The sequence below is a fragment of the Schistocerca serialis genome, chromosome 8 (assembly GCF_023864345.2).
Source record: "Schistocerca serialis cubense isolate TAMUIC-IGC-003099 chromosome 8, iqSchSeri2.2, whole genome shotgun sequence".
Taxonomy (NCBI): domain Eukaryota; kingdom Metazoa; phylum Arthropoda; class Insecta; order Orthoptera; family Acrididae; genus Schistocerca; species Schistocerca serialis.
Window position 1 is genome coordinate 184554172 of NC_064645.1, and position 20593 is coordinate 184574764.

At 34.9% G+C, this 20593-nt stretch overlaps 1 pseudogene; it reads left to right on the forward strand.

The window, feature by feature from the left end:
- Positions 1–1641: 1641 nt before the first annotated feature.
- On the forward strand, positions 1642–1759 carry LOC126417898 (5S ribosomal RNA; annotated as a pseudogene).
- The last annotated feature ends 18834 nt before the right edge of the window (positions 1760–20593 follow it).

The window sequence follows — 20593 nt, forward strand, 5'->3', positions numbered from 1 at the left end:
GACATTAACCAAGTCTTATTTATTTAGTTAAAAGCAAAGTCCTATTACACGCTATTGTGATACACATGAAGCTACTTAATACTCAATGACAAAGCCGATCTGACATTCCGTGAGCTCGTATTTTATTCCCCAAACGAAAGTGCAGAACTGTTCTTGGTCTTCCAGTCATATTCTTCCTCTTGGTTTTCATACGTATTTTATATATATTACCCGTGTTTCCCTGTAGCTTATGCCTACTTTTCTGAGAATTTGCATACCTTGCAGCATATTACACTATCGAGCTCTTTTTCGGGTCGATAAATCCTATGACTGTGTCCTGACTTTTCATAAGTCTTGCTTCCATTATCAAGCGCAACGTCTCCACTGCCTCTCTGGTGTCTTTACTTTTGCTAAAGCTAAACTGATTATCATCCAACAGATCCTCAATCTTCTTTGCTGTTCTTCAAATGGTTCAAGTGGCTCTGAGTACCATGGGCCTGAACATCTGAGGTCATCAGTCCCATAGAACTTAGAACTACTAAAACGTAACTAACCTAAGGACATCACACACATCCATGCCCGAGGCAGGATTCGAACCTGCGACCATAGCAGTCGCGCGGTTCCGCACTGAAGCGCCTAGAACCGCTCGGCCACCACGGCCGGCTGCTGTTCTTCTGTATACTGTTCTTGTCTATAACGAGTTTGTGTGGATAGTATTTTTTCTTAAAGCCTGATGGTATATCCAGTTTCATAGTTGCTACACATCAATACAATTACTGTTTTTGTTATCACTTCCTCCAGTGATTTCATAAATTCCAAAGGAATGGTGTTTACATCTTCCATCTTATTTCATCGCATGTCTTAGAAGGCTCTGTGAAATTCCAAGTCTCATTTTGGATCACCTGTATCCTCCATAACGACTCCCATTTCTTCTTCTGTCACGTCATGAGACAGTTCCTCCCCATCATAGAGGCCTTCAATGTACTCTTTCCACTTGTCACCTCCCTCCTCTGCGTTTACCATTGGAATTCGCACCGCACTCTTAATGTTGCCGCCCCCGCTTTCAATGTCGCCGAAAGTTGTTTTTTCTTCCTTCTTTCAGCTATCAGTTGAAGTATCTCGTATGTTAACCAAGGTTTCTTCGCAGTTATTTGCCTTGTTCCTATATCTGTCTGTCCAATTTCTGTGACTGTCCTTCTTACAGATGTCCATTCCTCTTCAACTGAACTGCCTATTGTTTTATTCATTATCGGAGGAGATAATTTCAAACGCACAACATTTCTCAGCGCCTCAGTAACTCACTTCTTTGCGCGCTGATTCTTCCGGGCGATTCTCTTAAACTTCAGCCTTCATTATTACAAACTTTTGATCCCAGTCTCTCTGCTTGTGGGCACACCTTATTTTGAAACCTCTCTCTCACCACGCTGTATTGCAGCCGGAATCGTATCCCTTGGTCGTTTCTCAGTATAACCTGTTCCCTTGTGACTTTTGAACAGAGTATTTGCTATTACTAGTTGAAATGTTTCGCAGTGCTTAGTATTTATCGTCTCTCATTCCTACCATCAAGCCTATACTCTCCCATAATTCTTTCTGTTGGTTCCCCTACTACAACATCTCAATCTCCCATGATTATTAGATTTTCCATTCCGTTTACATACTGAAGCCAATGGCCTTGCCGCAATGGTAACACCGGTTCCCGTTAGATCACAGCAGTTAAGCGCTGTAGGGCTGGGCAAGCACTTGGATGGGTGACCATCTGGTCTGCTGAGTGCTGTTGGCAAGTGGGGTGCACCAAGACCACCTACAATAAATCAGACCTTAAGGCAGATACCGATAGTTGACAATATGGCGGCAATCGTGGGGGAAACAAACCAGCGTGCTTGTCACTTCAGCGTGCTTGTGTTTCCATAACGTGTGTGTGTAACATTGTGTACGTGACGTTCAAGAGAAGCGAAAGCATTTATTACTAATCTGTTATGTATGCTAGATGCTGTGAATGTCGTCACAAGTGTAACGCTATTATTTATTTTCTAGATTCTGTAGTAAGCTCGGCATAATTTAAAGTGTAAACTGTTCTTGCGATGGATCGTAGCTGTTGTGTACCAGGATATAAATCCAATTACGGCAAATCATACGATACCTCAAGTTTCCCAAAGAAACAGCATTGAGGAACAAATGGATTATACTAATACATAGAGATAATTTTGTAGTGAACGATAAAACTGTGGTATGCATTTTGAACCTAAGTTTGTGGTTAGGGAAGACATTTTTCCTGTGGAAAACAGTGAACCAATACGTGTGCCACGAAAAATACCAAAACTAACAAATGATGCAATTCCAACTATCTTTCCTAATCGACCTTCTTATCACACAGTACCAGTTCCTAAGGAAAGGAAGAATCCTGAAGTTCGTGTTCAACAGCTACTGGAAAGTGATGAATGTAGTTTCAGTAAGTGGTGCGAAAATGACAATATACCTGACTTTCAGCATTTGAAAAGCGAAGTGCAGAAAAGGAATGTTTGTCCATTTACAATTTTAGTAAAGGATGACTACGTATCTTTCATTAAATTAAAGGATGATTCAGTCAGTGATGTGCCATAAGTTTCAGTGTGCTTCAAGACACCAAGTTCCTTGGAAGTAAAAGTGTTTCACAAAAATGTGTGTTTGCCTACAGAAACCTTGAAATGGATATTACAGTCTAGAGAGGAAGAGAACTTGAAATGTGACAAGTGGACGAAATTTGATAACCTGGTGAGTCACCTAAATGGTTTCACAGATAACTCTACTGGCACCATTGACAAGATTATAATTTTAGTCAATGTTCTCAAACAAGCACTGAAAGCTGGTAGTGATTTTGACACTGAAATAGCACCTAAAATAGAATTTGTTTTGGAGCAATTACAACTTGCAATAACAAAGCAAAGTAGATATTCTCCTGAGCTTTCGATATGGGCAGCAACCATTTCCTTTTCATTTCCTGGTGCCTACCATCACCTGAGAAAAACAAATGTGTTAACATTACCTCATCCTGTCTAAGGCAGTTTCTATGCAAAATGGGTCCAAATAAACCTTGTATTGGTCCATCACAGGTAGCTTTTTTGAGAGAAAAAAATAAATTTCTTCAGGAAAGTGACAAGGTAATTTCAGTGATGCTAGATGAAGTTTACGTTAACTCAAAATTCTCTTATAAGGCAGGAAAGATACTTGGTGTTGCTGAGAATACTTCAGATACTACAACAGCAGGTACAACACAGGTTTTCATGGCATCATCTTTACATTCTGATTATAAAGAAATAATAGTTCTCTTTCCTGTAAAAAATGTTAATTCTGATACACTACTGAAAATGACAATTGATGTATTAAAGTTAATGCATGAGCTTCAGTATGATGTTATATGCCTGGTAACAGATAACCATAGCACTACTAGTAAAATGTATCAGCTTATGTGTGGTGGCACTTTACAGCCTTGTATTACAAATCCAGTCACTCCATCCAAATTTCTCTTTCTTCTGTTTGACAGTTGCACTTGCTTAAGTGTATCAGAAATAACTGGTTGAATGGAAAAAATGAATCCTTCATAATGCCAAATATTGAGGAACAATTTGCTTTCATCAATACCTTTCTACACAGTGATGAAGGGAATGCTGCATGTGAATACACCATCAGTGAAGCAAAGTTTTCGGATTTGAGGAACCTGTTTCATTCTGAGAAAAATAAACTGTTGAAACTTGCCCCAAAGCTAGTGAGAAAGGCAGTATATCCAACTTCTATTGAGAGACAGAATGGTATCCTTGCTCTCACTGTTTTTGATTCTAAAATGTGGCAGCACTAGAAAATTTGAAAAGACAGGGGATTGAGATTTCTGATGGCACTATTCAATTTTTAAAATTAATCATTAAATGGTGGACAGTTTCTAATGTACAGCATCCCATGAAAGGCAGATACACATCAGATGATAATTCTAGCCCAATCACTGGACCTACTGTCACCAAACTTGTATTTTTTGAAAATTGGAAAACATATCTTAATATCTGGCATGCATTACCTACTCATGGAAAATTAACCAATGAAACATATACTGCTTTCTCTCACACACTTGCAACAACAGTTCAGTTATGCAGATACATTTTTAACACTTACAACTGGTCCTACATTCTTACAGCAAAATTACATACTGATGCTTTAGAAGCAAGATTTGGAGCTTATAGAAGGCTAAGTGGCTGCACATATAATGTTTTAGTTGAGAAAATCTTGGAATCTGAGAGGGAACTCAAAGTAATAAGTCTACTAAAGCTCAGATCTAATTAACATGGTGAATTTACATCAAATGATTTTGCAGCAAAAGTAAATTACAGCATTAAACACCATACGTATGAAAATTTAGATAAATCAGAACCTGCTCTAGAGGAACTAGCAAACATTCCCATGATGGATGAAGATTTGAAAGTCTCGGTTTGTAATGATAGCTTGAAAAGCTGCAAAAAGGTGGGAAATGTTCAGGCTGTGAAGAAATGTTACAGACAGAGGATGAAATTTTGTTGCAGTGTGGAACCAAAGAACTCCTTTCCTATTTCAACCAACTGAATCGTGGGGGATTGAAGTGTCCTTCTCTAATGATTTCCTTGTGTAATTAGCAGCATATATGAACCAGAATTTCTCAAACTAGAAAATCAAAGAGATGCAGTACTTGCGTTAGGAACTGAATTGTGTGAAAATGCCACTAGTAACCTCAGTGATGTGTGCAAACGTGGCATTCATTTAAAGACAATAATCAAGAAAAGTATTAAAGTGCTTTCAAATATTTTTATTAATAATTACACAAAACTCTTCAATGAAAACTGTGTTTCAAAGGAAATTGCTCGAACATTAGTCAAACAAAAAAGAGGGACTCATGAAGACACTGCAGCAAAAATAACACAATGCAAAGCTTGGCCAAGCTGAGCAGCAAATAAATCTAACAGGTGCTCAAAGTCAAATTAGCATATTACGTAATGACAGTGACTAGAATTAACTGCATATTGTTTAATACAATTTTGAGCGTTAGTTACACGTTTCATTTATTATTGCTATGTAGCTTCTATTTTGCAAATTATTATTAGTGTCTAAATATGCCATTTACATGTGTTGTGTAGTAGTTGTTTGGATTTGATTTTGAGTTGCATCTCCAAATTTTACTTCGTCATAGTACTAAAAAAAAAAAGTCGTGTGGCTAGGGTCTCCTGTCGGGTAGACCGATCGCCTGGTGTAGGTCTTTTGAGTTGACGCCACTTCGACAAACTGCGCGTCGATGGGGATGAAATGATGATGATTAGAACAACATAACACCCAGTCCCTGAGCGGAGAAAATCTCCGACCCAGCCGGGAATCGAACCCGGGCCCTTAGGATTGACAGTCTGTCATGCTGACAACTCAGCTACCGCGGGCGGGCAACAGAGTACTTATTACTTAATTTGTGGCTTTAGTGACAACTTTTTATTTAAGTTTATTACTTAATTTGTGGCTTTAGTGACAACTTTTTATTAAAGCTTGAATATAGAAAAATACATAACAATACGACATTTCTTACGCAGTTTAGAGTCTACTTTCCATTTATGAAGTTTGTAAATTATTCGTATTAGGTTAGCGCTGAAATACTTGGCCTAAGACTGCCGCCATCTTGGTTTTTGTGTTGTGGTCTGATGTACTGTAGGTGGTCTTGGGTGCACTCAGATCTTGTGAGGCAAACTGAGGAGCTACTTGACTGAGAAGTAGCGGCTCCGGTATCGTAAACTGACATACGGCCGGGAGAGTGGTGTGCTGACCACATGCTCCTCCATATCCGCATCCAGTGACGCCTGTTGGCTGAGGATGACACGGCGGCCGGTTGGTACCGCTGGGCCTTGGAAGGCCTGTTCGGACGGAGTTTAGTTTAGTTTACATATTGAACTATCCACTGAATATTGTCATGTACTTTATCTCTTCATGCTCTACTTGCGACGTCGACATGTATACCTAAGCTGTTGCTGGCACTGGGTTGCTGTTGATTCTGATGAGAATAATTCTGTCACTGGTTCACAGTAACTCACTTTCTGTTCTACCTTCCTACTAATGACGAATCCTACTGCTATCACACTATTTTTGCTGTTATTGATATGACCCCCTATTCTTCTGACAAAAAACTCTTTTATCTTCTTTCCATTTCTATTCATTGAGCCGCACAACGTGATTAGACTGTGCCTTTGCATTTTTCTTTACAAATTTTCTAGCTTGCCTACGACATTGAGACTTCTGGCATTTTACGTTCCTGTTCGTAGAAAATTATCCTTTGATTTGTTATTCAGACTTCTTCTCATGATCACCTCCATGGCAGCTCTGTCCTCGAGATACAAATGGGGGTTTAATCCAAAAAATTTTCCCAATGAAGAGATAACCACAATACTTTTTCATTTATATTCCACATGTCCTGTGGATACACATTACGTACATTTAATGTATTGCTTTCCATTGCCATCTGCATAACAGTACTGATCATTAGTGATACTTCCAACTTTTTGGGGCGCTTTCTCATCCCAAGTGCAAGAGGATACCTCGAGCCTCTGTCCACTCCTTCTCTCTGTTTGTCAAGGCGATTGGTAAAACGGGAATGACTCCTAGTAGTCTTTGGTTGCCATTGCTATTGATTTTTATTCAAAATACAAAGAGTGGCTGTGTTAGAATCAGGGACCCTGGCCCGTTTGATGATTAGTGAATGTTTTCCGGTGGAGTTGGTGGGTTGGGGAGCAACAAAAGCAGTTTATTGTCCATACTAGCCTATATTTATGTTCCAACAGTGTTTACTGGAGACTCAGGCTCGTGCCCAAGTCAGGAGGGCCATGGGTGGCGGGAATTGTGCTCTCAGATATTGGTGCACGGAGCGTTGTCATGGCGCAGCCTGGTCGTTTGTATATCTAGCTCAGTACAGTGGCTCACGGTCCTGGCGACGTCAGCATACTCACGCTGCTGGTGGTGCTGTTTCATTAGTGACACGAGGTGGCACTTTCGGGCTAGGGTGCAGGCCAAGCTGGCTGGCTGGTGGTCAGTCAGGCGTGAGGCAATCTAGGCGAACAGTGTACGAACGCTCGACCTACGTCAAGCTGCCAGCGTCTGGCCGTGGTAAATTCCCAGTGGCTCGGCATCTAGGACTTCAGTTCACCCGTCAGCCCATCAGTGCAGCAGCCGGACGCCCTGGCAGGTGGTCCTGTCAGGAAGACGGTGGAGTGAGCGGTAGTGGCCTCACAGTGGAAGGGAACACTATGACAGGCGTCGACCCGATGACTTACCGATTTTCTGACCAGTCTGGCCAGACAGCCAAATACAGTTTATTGTGTTGCAGCTGCCACAGATGTGATGCACGTTACATGTAGACACGTCCTTCGTTTCCGGAACTGACATGTGGGCTGTGTTACCTAAATGGGTGCCTTGGTACCAGCATATTGCAGCAACAGGCTGCTCTATGGCAAGGAGCCCACTTGAATTAAGCTTACGCCATTATATGAAAGACATTAACCTTAGCGGTTCCAAATCAATATTGCCCACCTGACCTCCCACGACACATACATCCAGCTTAACAGTTCCATACTAGACAGACTTGCCTCATCCTTTTCCATACAGCATCCTCTCCAATACTTGCCATATCTCAGTGTGTAGCCACAGTTATCAGAAGTCCTGTCATATCAGTCTTAATAAAGAGGCTACCCATCATATTAACCGTGTCTTGAATATATCCTATTTTGCCACATAAATGTCACCTATTTTGCCACCTTAAGTCTTCTAATATTAAAATTGTAAATTATTCAATGCAGTGACTGAATAGTGACATTTTTCCTGCTGCAAGCCCATCATCATTAGGGAAATTGTAAGTAAATGTTTAAGAAAAAATACTAATACGTACAAGAGCTTAGCATAAGGGAAGAGCAAAGTACACAGGCTCCAGCATTGCAACACGCAAGTCTGCTGCTCTGTATCAGCAAACCTAGCCTCAGTAGCGTTTGATACACTGGAGACTCGAGAAAAGGTGAAATCTTGTAGGATGCCCCTCATATACCGTAGTTAATGCACAGTGTATTCCAGCGGCAGCTACCAGTGGCTGCCTCGGCAGATAACCACCACCAGAGGCCTGCGTCTGATGGACTGCCAGTACATGCTGGCACTGCAGAGGCGCGCTCTGGAGAAACACCTGCAGGCGCAGAGGGAGCGCATCCAGCGCAGGGAGGTGAGTCAGCTCAGGAAGCGCGCTCTGTTATCTCTTAATTCTAAAACATAGGTTAACACTTACCTGCAGTGCAGCTCCACACCAAATTGTTTGACGATAAGATCTTCTAAGTTCATTTCATGTTCCTCAACACTTCGATTTTCTTTAGAGTTGTTCTGACGTCCCAAGATAACTCAATACGGTAGAAAAACTGTATTGACTCCACTTATAAAAGGCTGTTTTCCCATGCTTTTTCGAAGGAGCTGCTGGGTCAGAACCTTCAGGCTGCCACTTGTGGGCAATCATTAGATTACTACAAATAGCAGATAAGGAAAGAGAGAAGGAATGTTATCTAAACACACTCTAGGTAAAGAAAAACGACATTCCATAATCTGAATGGAACAGAAATCGTTAGATGTGGTTTCCATGAACACACAAACAAATGACTACAATTTCAGAAAAAACGGATGAGTTATTTATAAGAAAAAGCTTCACAAATTGAGCAAGTCAATAATCGACAAGTTGGTGGTCGATAGCCTTCAATTAACGACCAAGGACAGCGGCTTTTGTGTAGAATTGTCAATGCTGACAGGCAAGTAAGACCGCATGTAGTAACTGCAGAAATCAATGAAAATATACGAATTAAATTTCAAAATCATATTATGAGCATACTATTGTATTTTCTAGTAGCAGTTCATAAAAAAAATTAAAATAATGTTCAATAATTCAATTTATATTTCTATATATTTCGAAGATAAAAATTTACAGTTTTCATTATAATGTTATGAAACTATAATATGGTGAAAATATTGATATATGTTATATGGATACTGCTTCTTTTATTTATAACAACTAAAGCCTTCTACAAAGATATGAATTTGACACTAGTGATTACCCAAAAGATAATATTTATGTAATTCCACAAATAAATTAGTTTCAGAAAAAAATGAAAGATGAATACCATGGAAAAATTATGAGAGACTACGTTAGTTTAAGATACAAAATGCATAGTATCAGGTTGGTGATAAAGAAGAGAAAACATCTAAAGGACTTAAGAAATTTGTGGTAAACAGAGAAATTAGTTTTGTTCATTAAAAAATTGTTTAGATAACAAAATAAAACAATATAGAAAAATTAATTTGATTAAGATCATTTAAACACCTATTGTATACAGTTGAATGTAAAAAAAAAGTTTTAGGTGCTGATAATGGCAAATGTGTTATACTACAAGATAGAATTAATATATTGAAATATGGTCAGTATAAATTAAAACCAAATAAAATAATAAATGGGAAAAATAAATTCTCATAGGAATTAAACAATTGGATAGAAGATAAAAATGATTTCTTGTCGGCAATTAAACAGTTGTGTAGGTGATAAAAAAGATCTTGTGGGAATTAAACAGTTACACAGAAGATTAAATAAAAGAAAACAATTAATCAGTTTTTAATATTTTTTCATTATATGATAATTTTTAAGTCATTATTGTTAACCTTTATTTGAATATCAAAATATACTCTATCTTCTTTAAATGAAGGGATAAGTGTAATGAAAATTATTTTCAATACCAAACATGTTTAAATTATCCATAACTAACTCCATTTATGTATAAATTTGTTATTAATATTTTAAAAAATTACATTACTTTTATTTACTCTGCTATTGTGCCAATCATCTAACCTAACCATTAAACATATACTTTATTATATTTTTTATTTAACACTTTTTGAACAAGATTATCATCTGAAAAATAATTTTTCATTAATCGTTGTTCATAGAAGTTGCCTTTTGTATGTATGCCATTGAAATGTTCCATTTGATATGTAATTGGATTAGAATGAATAATATCTTCAATTGCAAACATTTCTGTTGACCAGTTGGCAGTATGTCCTTCTTCAAAATTTCTTTTAAAGTACTTATTCTTACTTTATCACCAATTTTATATATAGCACTAGTTACGTTTTCAATAACATTTCATCATTTTCTTTGTTTACATTTTTGCCTTCATTTTTATTGCAAAATATTTTGTGTTGTTGTATTCATCAACTGATTTCGAAACTAAGTCATATTGTTATAAATCATCTATTCCAAAATAAATTATATTTTTTTCTTTTCAAATTTTTTCCATTGATGTATGTAATTCATTAATAATTTATTCACGAATATTTAACCCTTTGGCCACGAAATTTTTTATGGAATCTACTCTTTCTAGTTTTGCAAAGTGAACAAAGACCTTCGATTCTTTGTCGTCAAACATTAATTGGTAATCTTTGAGGATTACATATTTCAGCAAACTTTTTGCACTTCAAACAGCAAATGTGATTATCATTCTTCATACATATGGAATAAAAATAGTTATTTTACTTTTAATTGTTTGATACTAAAACTTCAGTACTTCTAGATATTTTACACCTTTCTCATCTAAATTATTAATTTTCGAAACTAATGACTTATGTTTGCTTTCTGGTGAAACAATTTTAAGTAATACATGATGGAGACTTGTTCCCCTTTTACTCATTTCTTTATTATGACATTCCATGATGACATCATAAATACCATTTTTTGCTTTAAGTCTGTGAGCATCTTGCTGTATTCATGTTTTGTAATAAGATTTGATAAATCATTCTGTAAATACTGTTTGATCACTACATCTTTTATTTCTAATGAATCATTCACAATTCTTCTACCTTTAAAACCGATATAACCTCTAGTTACTTCGAAAAAGTTATTTAATTGTTTTTGAAATTATTTATTTAAATTAATTATTTTAATGTTTCTCTTGCTCTTCATTATTATATTTTGGTTCTAATGATTGAATACCTTTTATTTTTTCTAAATCGTTATGGAGTTTAGCTTATAACTTATTTCCCAAAATATCCTTTTATTAAATTTAATATATCATTAAACTTATAATTTACACACAGAAGTTATAAAACAAATAGAGTCAAATGTCCGCAAATTACTTCATCGAAGTTTTGTATTCTCTGAATATTGTAGTATAGATTGTTTTATCCCAAGTAGTTAACTAGTTGTTTAGGTACATTCCCTCCTTATGAATCAGAACAGCTTTCAAATTTTTGATTGCAATAACAAAACAAGTGAGTAACAACATGATCAGAAGTATCTAAATTTACTATTCCAGATATTTTGGCTTATTAGGAAATTCGTGAATCAGACAAATCCAAGAAAATATTTAATTCTTCTATGTCAAAATTAGATGAATTACTAAATTTTTTGATGATTTATTTGAAATTTTTCTCCACATCCAGCTCCAGCTGAAGCAGGCTTAGGACTGTGTCACCTTCCTATCATTTTCAATACTAAATTAAGTGAGTTTTGTTCTTCCAATACTTTATCAGATTTTTTTTATTTATAAATGCGTTAGCAATTGCTGCAGAACCACCAGCTAGTGCACCAATATCAGTTAAGTACAGTGAAGCTGTCAAAAGTAATGGTAAAAATCTGCCTATATGTTTTTCTTCTTTCTTTTTCAGAAGATGCTCAATTATATCTTTCACAGTGGATATGGCTAATGGTACGAGTAAATTTCCATCAGTTTTCTTATCTATCATTCTTTTCAGAACATTAGTTAAAAAATTGATCAATACTGTCTAGTTGATCCTTATTGGTTTTCATTTTACCACTAGTTAGCAAATTATAATCAATTGTAAAGTTATTTATTTATATAAATTAAAAATTAATAATTAATTTTTTATAAACCACAGTTTTCAATACCTAGTCCTAATTTTCGTTTTCCATTCATTATTTCTCTAACTGCAGATGAAGCTTTTTTGTCCTAATGAAGCATCTAAAGCTTGCTTCTTTGTTTTGAAAATAATTGAAGTTTCTTATCAGGTTCATGTCTTTTTTGTAAACCTTTATTATCTCTCTCAGAAATACCATGTTCTTACAAGCTTTATCTGACAGATTAATTCACTGATCTCCTCAAGCTAATCTTACTTCTAATTTGGTTTCTGGGCCACAAAATCGATAGCGTGGAACATGCATTTCAAATGTTAATTTATTAACATTATATTTTCCACTCTTTCAAAACGTATATGGCAAATTATTCGAAAGTCTAATTATATAGGATATTTCTTTTGGATCATTAATAATAAAATCACTAAATTTATTAGTTAACATTTGAGTTATTCATACTTTTTGATTATGATAATTGTTATTTACAGCTAATTCTTCTCTATGGATTACGGCTAATCTGTCGGTTACTTGATGAACTCCATCCATCCAAATGTATTCAACTGGTTTTTCTGAATATTTTCTTACTATACCTTCACCAAATTTTTCAGATGAATCAATAAGAAAACTATGAAAATAATCTTCAAAAACTGTCTTTTGTCAAATCATTTTATTTATTTCCTTTACCTGATTTAATTTCATTTATATGATTTTCATTATATATGGCATTTGAGTCATAAAATTCTACCATAATTTTGTAAATTGAGATATTTAAATTCTGTACCTAAATCATCCAAAGTTATTTTTTTTTAGTTAAAGTCTCCATTAATGCATCTGTTCCTTCATATTCTTTATTACCAGTTGTTATTGTATCATAACTGAATTTAACTGGTAAATCACCAAAATATTTAAATTGCTCAACAGGTATTAATCCAGATGTTGTATCTTCACTGTGATTGATAAATTCCTTCACTGATATTTATTTTTAACATCTTTTCTTTTAACTTTCTTTCATTTTCACAATTCTGTAACAAATTAATTTCTGATTTACTTAATGTATAATCACTATCATATTGTTTAATTGAGGGAACATCATTAAATTCTTCTAAATAATGTAATTTAAAAGGAACCATTTTTTCAGCTTCTCTGTTTTCTTCAATTGTGTTTAAAACTTTTTCTCCTAGTCCTTCAATCCCTTGGATAACTTTTTCAATTGTATTGTTAACTGGATGCTCTGCTTTTTTAAATTTTTCATATGCTTTCTTGGTTGTTTTTCCATTTCTTAAACTATACTTTTTCTTTTTCTTTTATTCTTTTAGTTAGTCTGGATCATATTTTGCAAACATTTATTAAGGATGAAAAATACAATAGTTACTTTTTATTTAATATTCATCATTTATATTCAACACTAAGTTCAACATTTACATTCAACATTTACATTCAGTGCTTAAATTCAGTGTTTATGTTCAACCTTTTTGAGTTAAATGTATACATGCAATGTTTAAAAAATTCTTTATCTTTTCTTTGTATTTTCCATTACTAATGTTTCTTGCCATACCTATTGCAATAAAACCAGATGTTCTGTATTCCAACATTTTCTACATATTTGTGTAATCTCCACAAACAAATTCATGATAAATATATTTAAATTTGTATAAATATATTTAGAAAATCAAAATAATCTCTGATTAATTGTTTTCGTATTTTTGAGTATGTTTGGCTTAAATAAAAACAATCTATTTCTTTATGTGTACCACTAGTGAAATATTCTCTAGCTATATCTTGATTTTCAAGAATGAAGTCATTAGAGCCAAAACTGAATTATCTGCATATTCATCTAATGGCGTAATTTCACCATTATTTTCAATAAAACTAGCAATCTTCTCATTAAATTTATCTAACTTTTTCACACCATTTTATAAATTCTTGATACTTTTGTTGCTCTAAACTCTTTTATTAATCATATCAGTCACTAATTTTTTCCACTTTAACCATCCATGTGATAGAATATAATTATCAGTCATTAATTTTGTTTTTCCATAACCACTTGGTCCTATGATTGCATATTGAATTGAACTCGAAGAAAGTTTTCCATGTATATCTTCACATTTCTTTTCTGGAATTCTTACTTTTTGTTCCCAAATTGTCATTTATTTATGTAATTTTTATTAATATTAATGAGTAGATTATTTGAATTGAGTGATAATTCAGCTGTTCTAAAAAAGGTTAACTGTTCCAATAAGAGAAACTTACAAAAGCAATTCACTTGGTTTTTATTTAGCTTTTTTAACTCCAGATGCTACATAAAATAATAATAAATTTTACTGTGATACAGAAATAACAACTTTATTAAAAAACTGAAGTATATATTAAAAAAGGAACAAGAGAAATTCCTGTTCGTCAGTATACGTTGAAAAATTTAGAAAAATGTATGCAGTCAGAAATACCTAAAATACAAATTAAGAAGATAAAACTTTAAATAGAGTTGTTATTAAAAGTGATTTTAAATTATTTATAGGTAAAGAAGATTGTGTTGTCAAGTTTTAGGATATAATAATCAAATTATTGAAGCTATAAATAATCCTAAAATTATTCCATTTGAATTAGTAAATGTAAATTGTAATCTAGTTAATTGAATGTTTGTTAAAGATAATTAGAATTTTCATTGAGAAACTAATATTATTGCTTCATTCAAACCTACTGCTGAATTTGGTGGTCCAAAAATTTGTCAAACAAATCTTCCTATAAATATTCCACTTTTTGATTCTATTCAGAATTTAGAAGTAACTATAACTAATGAAAATGATTGTTTGATTGACTTTAATGGTGCTTATGTGACAGTTGTTTTACAAATGAATTAATGAAAAAAATGGTTCAAATGGCTCTGAACACTATGGGACTTAACATTTATGGTCATCAGTTCCCTAGAACTTAGAACTACTTAAACCTAACTAACCTAAGGACAGCACACAACACCCAGTCATCACGAGCCAGAGAGAATTAATGAATTTTTCTCTTAATAAATCTTGTGAGATGGCGAGAGTTGTCAATTTTACTCGTTTCCTGTTAATGAGAAAACAAAACATAATTTAACTCTTCCTAAGTAGGAAACAGAAATTAATACTAGTCTTGGTGGTGGCTGGATTCATCCTAATTGTTCACAACTTTATATGACATATGATGTTATTCTAATAGGTGGAACTGATTTTTCAGCATGCATTTGTAACTCAAATATTAAACTAATTGATTGTTTTATATTCGTTGATGTTATTACAATTAAAAAAGGAAACAATATTTTATGTAGAATAGAACATCCATTTATTTCTTCTTCAGCTCTTATTGGTTAACTTCATTCCTGATCAAATGAATTAAATATGCTTAACGAACTTAACATCAAAACTAAACAGAATGAAGTACTTGATCGATTAGAATTATTTGGTGGATTTTTAAAGATTGTAAAGAAATTATGTGGGAAGAAAATTTAATTAAATTTGGACTTGCAGTTCTAGAAAAGATCAGGAAGATTATATTCTTTGATAGACTACTGATAATAATAGTAGTATGCTTCCAAAAGAAGGAAAAATTGTTGTCAAAAGTATGGAAATTCGTGTTCCTGTTGTTAAATATTAACCAGGATATTCGCTTGAACTAGAACAAGAAAGACTGAAAAATCCAAAAATTCCAATTTCTTTCTTTGAACTACAAACAACTGAATTTGCTGGATTATATGGATAAAGAAATTTTGAACTACATATCACTAATTATTGTTATTCTATCGAATTTGATATGTCCTACATTATTTTCGTTGTTTTCCAAACTAATTCAAAAAATAATCAGGTAAATAACTCTTCTTTATTCGACCATGTTACAATACAAATTATCTATGTGAAAAATAGAAGAAATGAAGTTTTTCCATGCAAGTTATGGAATCTTGATTCCCTGAATAACTTTTTAAAAGATTATGATGCTTTTAGAGATTTTAAAAGAATAACACACTTAAATAACGATGTAAATGTAAGTCGATTCAGTTTTATTCAAAATTATCCTGTCTATGTTGTAAATATGCCTAGAAGAATGAACATTGCAACTACGCAAAAAACAACAGTGAAATTGTGTGCATTCTTAAATGAAAATGTGCCTAATGAAACAATTGCATGTGTTATTATGTATGACAGAAAAAGTTGACTTATAATTCATAACATGGAATGCATACTGAAAATGTTTAATTAGATAGAAGAATAAAAAATTAGAAAATGTAAAGAAAATTTATTTTAATGTTTTTATTTTCTGTCGAAATATTTTCATAAAATTAGAGAAAGTAAAACTGAACATTTTAAATTTTCAAAAATTACAACATTTCAGGGGAAACAATCGTCCATCTTAAACTTTTCAGTGTTTGAAAACTTGAAAAAAACTTAAATTTTTCTATATTAATAAAACATAAAAATGAACAAAATTTATAGCATTCAAAATTGAGTAAGTGAACTTAGCAGTTATAGTAATTGTTGTGCAGAAGTGTTCATTAAATTATGAGTGCTGAAAAAATGTAAATCTTACACTGTTTCAAAAGTGAAAATTTTGTCAAATAAGTATGACGAAAAAGTTTTATTACTTTTAGATGATAAATTGAAAATTACTCTTCCATACAGTTATACTAAAATCTTTTCAAAAGAAGATGAAAAATTAGGGACAATTGTTGGATTAAATTTTATTTACTGAGGTAAAAAACAAAATAAAAGTCATTCGATTCATGTTCTTGAATTTGAATAAATTTTAGATTTTTTAAATTTAATTTTTGAATTTTAAATCATAACTGAATAATTTATTTTTTAAGTAAATGAAAATTTCGTTTCGTGGGTATAGATAAATTTTTGGTGTGGACATATGGCAAAATTAGAATTGGTTTACATCCTGGATTTTTAATCCAATATGCTCTTTGAGCAGAATTGGCATTCATATACTACTTACATGTAAACACATAATATTACAGATCTGAAGATAAAAGTATTACCTCTCAAAGCAAGTCAACAGAAAACAGTTCTGGTCGCTATGTTTGCTACAAAAAATGTCTTTAAAATATGTGCAGATCGCTCATTCACATCTCGCATGTTGAGAAACTTCAAGCAAATACATGGATTCACCACCGCAATAACTCTAACATTATTGGGGTAGGGGATACTGTTTTTTATCACTGCCAGAATGTGGTGCTACCTGACATTACCATTACACGAGTGTGCAACCAAAATATCCTGACGTTTTACAGGAAGCAGCCAAGACCAAGCATTGTGGAACAAAGTCCTAGCTCATTTTCCACAGGATAAAGACAAACATGCTGCCTCTTTGGGATATCAGATATTCCCTTCCCCCAGCCCCGCATTCTCCTAATATGGCACCCAGTGATTTCCTTGTCTTCCTTTGGAAGAAGAAATCGTTGCATCACATGAATTTCTAGAATGACAGTGAGATGATTTTCGAAGTGAAACAGCCAAAACGAAGATTTCTACAACGAAGGTCTCCACCAAGGTATCCATGATTGGGGAAAATGTGTCAGGTTGAAGGGTGAATGTGTACAGGAGGGCTAAGCCATCACGAAGTTTCATGGTCATATTTTGAATTTTTCTAGGTGATAATCAAAACATAATGACCTCACCTTGTATTTTTTATTGGATGGTGTACTAGAGATATAGTGTCTCAATACTATTCTGCCATTTTGACATATTGACTCAACAATTTTACAATTGGTACCTGTGTGCAGATGGAATGTTGTGTAGCTGCTGATAACCTAGGAGTTGGGCGCCTGAAATCCAGACAGCATCAACAAGAATTGAGTGATGTGGTTAAGGCACTGGAATGACGCTGGGAATCACCAAATTTAGTTTTCCCTAAGTCACTTAGACCAATGCAAGGGTACTTCCTTTGAATCACAGAATGGCCAGTCTCCTGCCACATCACTGCCCAATCATATATTCTGTTCTGTCTGTAATGATATCGTTGCGAGGGAGACATGGGAACCATTATCTTACTTCATTGTGCTGAGGATAAATCCTGCACTACATGAAAAGTGTTACAGAATTCCTGTGTAAATAATTCAAGAGCTGTATACACCTACTGCGTGATGAAGTACATGTGTGTATAGCAGGTGAAAGGTAGTTCAGCAACAGTAATGATGATTAAGATGTTTCAGTTAACTCAGTAACCGTCTGTACACACGTTGCGTTTTGTTGCAGGCTGCAGAAAGAGAACGTGAAAAGAAATTGGCTCTGCAGAAAACGCCGCCTTTTCTACAGAAGCTGATTCACAACTCTACAAGGGGCGGCCACCCAGGAAATAGATACGCCACTACAAAGCGCAGGCTGCAGGTGAGAACGATTAGGGGACCCATCGAATCTTGGTTAAGTCTAGCGTATAATGCTAATCCAGGAAAAATGATGTACTTGCGTGAACATTTAAAGTCCTTACATACAGCAGTCAGTGCAACAATGTGTGTTTACTGACTACTGACCTGGAAGAAACGTATCACAAGGGGCAATACGTTTTCATTTGATACCAATCTATTACTCCGATTCCACTACCATTTCATCTGTTTCTTACTTAATGTTTTCATTCCCTAAAGATATGCGAACAACTGTGGTCTGAACAGAATGTGAAACTGCAATTCATTGATGTGGAAAAGATTACTCAATGCTCACCTAACGCCACTTATTAAGGGTTTATGCTTTTAGTGGAATTACACCACTTTCCAAAGAAAACACACTACACATGTGAATACAAATTGTACTGCCAAGCTTTCAGGAATTATTTGATTTATATGTTCCAATTGTCTTGATGTAACGCTCACACAATTAGTGCGTAGCTACATGTCTCAAGATATTATATCAGGACTTCTATGAAAATGTTTCTAACTAAGACACCCCAAACTTTGTCGACACTGTGCAATGTGCAATCAAGTGTGTGTGGATAGTGTCTAAGATGTTGTGAAGACACTCAGAGTCATGGAGATTTTGATATATCTGTATGGTCAAAATCCAAGAACTTAATTAAATGGTAGTGTGATTTTTGTTTAGTGTGTAAGTTAAGAGTTAATAAGTACAAAAATGTGCATAAAGATTTTTTATGTGTTTGGAGATGAGAGAGATAATTCAGTAGGTATGTAAGCATTATTCGATGAATTCCATTTGCAGTTTGTGATTATTATTTGTTATGAAGATGGTGGTCACCGTTAGATAGTCTCTTTTGTATGAAGATGGATGGTTGGTTGGTTGGTTGGTTCGGGGGAGAGGACCAAACAGCGAGGTCATTGTTCCTATCGGATTAGGGAAGGATGGGGAAGGAAGTCAGCTGTGTCCTTTCGAAGGAACTATCCCACAACTTGCCTAAAGCGATTTAGGGAAATCATGGAAAACCTAACTCATATGAAGAACGATGCCATGAGTGCAAGAATACCTCTACTATATAGTAGGTAGTTGGCAGTTAGGATCAAAGACACAATGGCAACATAACAGATTTGTTTCTTTGCTGGGGTCGAGTCATTAAACATATTGGTTGTTTTCACATTGGAAATTGTTTCGCTATCTTCAGTTGCGTTGATTCAGCAATCTTCTGCTGGCTCGATTGTTGGTTGGTTTCTGGGCTACATCCTTAACATAATGTCTCGTCACTGTAATGATTATAGACAATGTTGTTCTGCCATATCCAGAAAGGCAAAAATGGTTCAAATGGCTCTGAGCACTATGGGACTTAACATCTGAGGTCATCAGTCCCCTAGAACTTAGAACTACTTAAATCTAACTAACCTAAGGACATCACACACATCCATGCCCGAGGCAGGATTCAAACCTGCGACTGTAGTGGTCGCGCAGTTCCACACTGTAGCGCCTAGAACCGCTCGGCCACCGCGGCCGGGCTAGAACTGCACCATACATGTGGAATACCGATTCAAGCACTGTGACATAACTGATTCTACTACGTGTAGTAAAGGCAGTTGTCGGCTGTGCCCATCATTGTTATCCCTCGACCTCAAGGAGTGAAACTGGCTACCCTTGCAAACACTACTGTATGGTTGTGTCTCGTATAATATACATGAGTACCAGAGACATAGGCGGCTTATGTAATCTTGGACAGCAAGTACATCAACTGTGTGTTCCTGGACAGCTGTATGTGTGTGTGTGTGTGTGTGTGTGTGTGTGTGTGTGTGTGTGTGTGTGTGCATTCCTGAGTCATCAAGAAGGTTGCAACACAACAACAAGCTCACTTGTTTGTAATGAAATGCTTGTGCTTCGGTCAGATGTCTTCAGGCGCTTGGGATTCAGCAATGTCCCTCAGCTATCAGTTAGATTTTAAATAAAATAACTCCTTTAGATCGATGAACATACTTCAATTAAAAATTAAACCGAACCTGCAGGCTTTTGGAAAAGTTTCTATGTCCAGGTTGCAGTTTAAACAGCATACCGATGTTCTCAGTGCCTGGTGGCGAAGTATTACAATACAAAGCATTGAAGTGCTGCTGGTGACCACGTCCTATTTTTGTGAGCTTATTTGCCGACGTTTTTTATGACACCCCAGCAATAAAATGTTGCCTGTATCCTCACAGTGTGTGATGATCTTCGTAATAAATCAAGCATCTCTGAGTGAGTGCATCAGTGGATGGAATGCATGTGACAGTTGTGCTGCAATTGTAACGTCAGGCACATACAAAGTATCTTGTAATAC